A 6025-nucleotide genomic window follows, 5' to 3' on the forward strand; every position below is an offset into this window, starting at 1 on the left:
GAAGAAAACAAAAGCTAAAGAGGATTTATATTACAGAAAAAAATACAAATGGGCCTATGATCAGGACAATGTCATCTCTAAAACAAGCATCGAGTAAATGACTCATCACTCACTGCCTTATAAGAAATAGGCGTGGATTGACAAAAGCAAAACTTAGCTAGAAAATGAAGCTGTCAAAGTAAGGAAGTCACATCCTTGCAAGAGATTTTTGTTTTATCTGCACCCAGCTGGATTTGTAAGGTTGTATGATACAAATTCGGGCATAACACCACTTAGAAACATTGCTGGAAAAGTATTGAATGAAATGATATATTGAAACACCAAATGGATACAAGAAGTAAATGCTACCTTTATATATGTGGATGAACATAAATGGAATATCTTAGAACTCAATTAATAATGTGATTATCATAGTAATCATGTGATGATTAAAATCAAAACTAATCCAGCTGGAAAACTGCATTAGTGACAATATTTAATAAGACATTTTAATAATTCAAAAATATAAATTTCTAAAATAACAACAGGTAATGACTATTGTAACTATGTTATTACCAGGTTAATTTTGGAAGTAAGCGTAAATAGTCTTAGTCAACCACTAGTGACAACATATTCAGTGAGTGACAAAGTTTAATAATTTAACGATATGAATTTCTAAAATAACATGTTATTACTATTTTGTAAATATCTTATTACCGGGTTCATTTTTGGAAGATCCTTTTACGAAAAAGATCATGTTACTAAAAAAATCACCATGACTAAGCACTGTTGAGCTTTTTTCAGGATAGGTTTGCGGGCACCTTTGCTGTCCTTAGTCCATTGGAGACCCCTGCTATACAGTCAGTCTTGCATCAAATGTTACAATATCACATAATTCAAAATTAATTAAATAGCAAGTAATTTAAAACAAAATCTAACAATGAATGATGGAATAAAAACACTTTTACCAAAAAGTTGTGGAAACATTAAATTATAAACTAAAAGTAAACAATTCCAACAAAGGGAAACAGTTTATTGACAGCAGAAGATCAGCAGATCGCTTTGAATTATTTGTTATTTTGCAGCTACAATGCTGTAGTGTACTAAGTTCAGTAAATGAGTATTATAGGCATGTCACATATTTTTATATGCATGGCCTGCTATTGAACTACGCAGGAGTTGGAAAACAATAGAAACAGCTGTCAGTATAATACATGGCAGTTGTATCACCACTATGGGCAACCTTAATCTTTTAGATTTTAATACCCATCCCACTGTGGTAATTAAACTCAAACACCTTTTATATTCTGCTAAGTGAAAACTTGTACCTTGTCTCTTAAAGCCTCCAACAACATATCGGATTTGTCTCATTTGATCCCAAAGTACAAATTCGGTTTGACATAAAATACTATTCCCAAAATGTTGCTTCCTGCCAAAAGCTCTCATTTCAAGTCAAGCTTACATTCTGCAGACATAAATCTTCCTGAACAGCCAAACCACTATCCTCCCCTGGCCTGAAAGTTAAAACTGAATAAGTGCCATGCAATACATATGTTGGTTGTAAAAAAAGAAGGGAAAAATAGTGTGACTTTTCACTTACCTGATGCAAAGTTATTTAAAGGCTTAAAAGCGATCTTTTTAAATACTTCCTTTTAAGAAAGACAAATCAACAGCCATTGTTTCCTCCGTAATCAATCACTTATATTTTAAAAATTTGGAAGGCTACAATACTGAGGTACTGTATTTTCTGCACGATAAGGTGCACTGGATTGTGAGGCGCACCCTCAAAAAAGTCTTATGTCATATATTTTTCATACGTAAGGCGGACTGGTCAATAATGCGTGTGAAATTGAGACTACAGTAAGAGCTACAGTGTTGATTCATGTATAACCATTTGGTTTTGTTTCAGATATAATATCTTACTCAATGTTTCTATTGTTTGCCAAAGGACAGTTTAAAGATTCCATCGTTATAAATGGAAGAGGACAGACAAAAGAATAACATAAGAATAAAATGGTTATTTTGGAAATAAATGTTTTCATTAGATAAGCTGTTGTCCTCCCATTTCACCTTTATTCAACCGCTTCTGATGTTGCTAATTAATTTGTGCCCCTACTTAGCATAATCAGAATGCTGATCAATAACGTGTTGAAAATGAATTGAGCAGAAAATCAATTAGCTGCCATGCTGCCACGAGGGAAAATTACTTCATAGTTGTATGGGGCATTTGAAAATTATTTAACTCATTCAACAGCAGAGGTTTCTTTCAAATGAAAAGAGGATGTCGGAACAATGTTTGCCATTTTGACACATTTTTAAAGGCCTACAGCAAATTTAGTTCTTTAGCTATAGAGGCATAGGACTTATCAACAAAAAGTTTGAACCCTCATCTTTCTTCAGAAAACAAGTATGTTTATAGCATTTAACCCTTGTTTAGTAAAGTACAATTGAACATTGCTAAGTTTCTTGAAAATAGCCGTTTCCAAAAATTTCTGAGAAAAACAGCATTTTGTGAAATGACTTATATCAAACAGAACTTTCACTTCGGTGCTTTTTTGTTGTTGCATATGTGATACCTCTAATATCTAAGCAATGCTTTCCATTAACACAAGGACTCTTTGCTTTCAATGTAGCATTCTATTGCAAGAGCACTGAACTTGTGCATGAATGGTGCATGAAGTTGGCAAAAAGTTTTCAGTGCCCGATGCTTCCGGTTACAAGATCACACGATTTAGGTCACCACAGTAATCATTTTCCTGCACGAATCAACATCTCTCTCTGCTCCTACAATATTTAAGGGACTTAATCATCTTTTTTCTTGAACAATAAAGGCTAGAAGCATTAACTTATCCATACATTAGCTCTTCTGGCCACACTGCTTTTTTTTCCTGTGTAGATCCCGTCCATGTATTGTGTTGTCCAAATGACCAGAGCAGGACAACAGGAAAGTTCAATGTGAATCTCACTTTTTTTTTTTTTTTTTTTTTCTTCAAGATCAAAATTGGGCCACATAACACATTCAGTTTAGGTTGAGGTCCACATTTATTAATACTATTAAATCAAGACGTGTACTTAAATGACACTGTGATTTATACACCTTTGCTGCAAAGTGTAGATCAGGGGTCGCCCACCTAGTCCTCGAGAACAGCGTTTCTTGCATGTTTTGAAGGTTTCCCTTCTCTAATTCCAATGATGCAAATTTTGAGCTTGTCAGCAAGCTGAGTGGGAGCTTGATAATGATCCAGGTGATTGCAATCGCCTGTATTTGATAAAAGAAACTCCAAAAACATGCAGGACATGCGGCTCTCGACACCTGGGTTGGCCACCCCTGGTATAGATCAAAATTGTCCTTCCTTTTTCTTCTGAGAGACATATACAGAAAAATGGAAGGATGCTATGGCTTCTTTGACTAATTGAATTCCATCCAAGCACACACAAATCTGTAAAAACTATTTTAAAAAGTTGTCAAAACCATCAATACTAGAAAGATAACTGTACATTTTACGTTTTGGAATATAATTAATTTTATTAAAAAGTATGTATATTGCAAGCCTCTTAAAAGTACCTAAGTAAACTGTTGAAATACTTTGATGAAAACCCACAGAAAACACTCAAACACCCAAAACACCAACAAACCACTCAGAGCGATTTGATTGGTTAAGCGATAGAGGTGGGTGGATCTCTACACCTAGTGCAAAGCACTCTTTTTGCTCTCTTGCTCAGTGCAGTCCCCCCCAAAGGTAAATACGACTATATCCTGATCGTTTGTATTTTGTGACATTTTTACAAGAGAACTTTTCTTAAACCTTGTTTTGAAACTATTATTTAGGACACGTTTAAGTAATTGAGGTAGGGAGGCAAATTGAAGTGGTATATACAGGACTGTCTCAGAAAATTAGAATATTGTGATAAAGTTCTTTATTTTCTGTAATGCAATTAAAAAAACAAAAATGTCATACATTCTGGATTCATTACACATCAACTGAACTATTTCAAGCCTTTTATTATTTGAATATTGCTGAATTTGGCTTACAGCTTAAGAAAACTCAAAAATCCTATCTCAAAATATTAGAATATCATGAAAAAGTATACAAGTAGGCTATTCAACTAATCACCTGAATCATCTAATTAACTCGAAACACCTTGCGAGGGTTTCCTGAGCCTTAAAAACACTCAGCTTGGTTCAGTAAACTAAATCACAAGTATGGGGAAGACTGCTGATCTGACTGCTGTCCAGAGGACCATCATTGATACCCTCCATCAGGAGGGTAAGACACAAAAAGAAATTTCTCAAAGAGCAGGCTGTTCACAGAGTGCAGTTTCAAAGCATATCCACAAAAAGTCTGTTGGAAGGGAAAAATGTGGCCGGAAACGCTGCACAACCAAGAGAGATGACCGCAGCCTTAACAAAATTGTGAAGAAGAGCCGCTTCCAGAATTTGGGGGAGCTTCAAAGACAGTGGGCTGAAGCTGGAGTCCAGGTATCAAAAGCCACAGTTCACAGACATGTCCGGGAAATGGGCTACAATAGCCGTATTCCCATGGTCAAGCCACTTCTGAACTCAAGACAACGGAAGAAGCGTCTGACTTGGGCTATGGAGAAGAAGCACTGGACAGTTGCAGAGTGGTCCAAAGTCCTCTTTTCAGACGAAAGCAAGTTTTGCATTTCATTTGGAAGTCAAGGCGCCAGAGTCTGGAGAACGGCTGGAGAGGAGCAAAATCCAAGTTGCTTGAAATCCACAGTCAGCAATGGTTTGGGGAGCCATGTCAGCTGCTGGTGTTGGTCCACTGTGTTTCATCAAGTCCAAGAGATTTTAGAGCACTACATGCTTCCATCTGCTGAAAAGCTCTTCGGAGATGAGGATTTCATTTTCCAGCATGATCTGGCACCTGCCCACAGTGCCAAAACCACCAGTAACTGGTGCACTGACCATGGCATCACTGTCCTTGATTGGCCTGCTAATTCCCCTGACCTGAACCCCATCGAGAATTTGTGGGGTATAGTTAAGAAGAAGATGAAAGACACCAGACCTACAAATGCAAATGAGCTGAAGGCCGCTATCGAAGCATCCTGGGCATCAATAACACCTCAGCAATGCCACAGGCTGATTGCCTCCATGCCACGCCGGATTGATGCAGTAATCCGTGCAAAAGGATTCCCAACCAAGTACTGAGTGCATCAATGGACATTTTCAAATGTTTGATTTAGTTTTGCTGTTATAAAATTATTTTTTTACTTGGTCTGAGGAAGTATTCTAATATTTTGAGATAGGATTTTTGAGTTTTTTTCAGCTGTAAGCCAAAATCAGCAATATTCAAATAATAAAAGGCTTGAAATAGTTCAGTTGATGTGTAATGAATCCAGAATGTATGACATTTTTGTTTTTTTAATCGCATTACAGAAAATAAAGAACTTTATCACAATATTCTAATTTTCTGAGACAGTCCTGTATATCATATATATATATATATATATGAGATAAATAATATATTTGTGTGTGTGTGTGTAGTTTGCATGTTCTCCCCGCGGGTTTCCTCCGGGCACTCCGGTTTCCTACCACATTCCAAAAACATGCAGGTCAGGTTAATTGGACGGTCTAAATTGTCCCTGGATGTGAATGAGCGAGTGAGTTGTCTGTCTCTGTGTGCCTTGCGGCTGGCTGGCAACCAGTTCAGGCTATCCCCTGCCCACTGCCCGAAGATAGCTGGGATGGGCTCCAGCACCCCCGCGACCCAACTGAGGATAAGCGGTGCAGATAATGGATGGATGGATGGATGGATATATTAATAGACTTGATCAAATGACACACAGTAGAATATAATGTGTGGAAGAATTTTTATCTGGATAGTGGGTTTGGCAGTTTTGTGGAATTTTGTCTTAAAATGTATGGTTTTATTTTATGGCTCTAGGGGTCAATAGGGTTCCAGACTCGTGCTTCAGGGTCGATATACTGCTCTTATGGAAAAGCAGTACAATGATTAGGATAAAAAAAAAAACTGTGACCTAAACCTCAGTTATGATCCTAACATCAGCGTGCAGAGATGAC

This window comes from Urocampus carinirostris, chromosome 9 (assembly GCF_059441175.1).
Source record: "Urocampus carinirostris isolate Australia breed hairy pipefish chromosome 9, RoL_Ucar_1.0, whole genome shotgun sequence".
NCBI lineage: Eukaryota > Metazoa > Chordata > Actinopteri > Syngnathiformes > Syngnathidae > Urocampus > Urocampus carinirostris.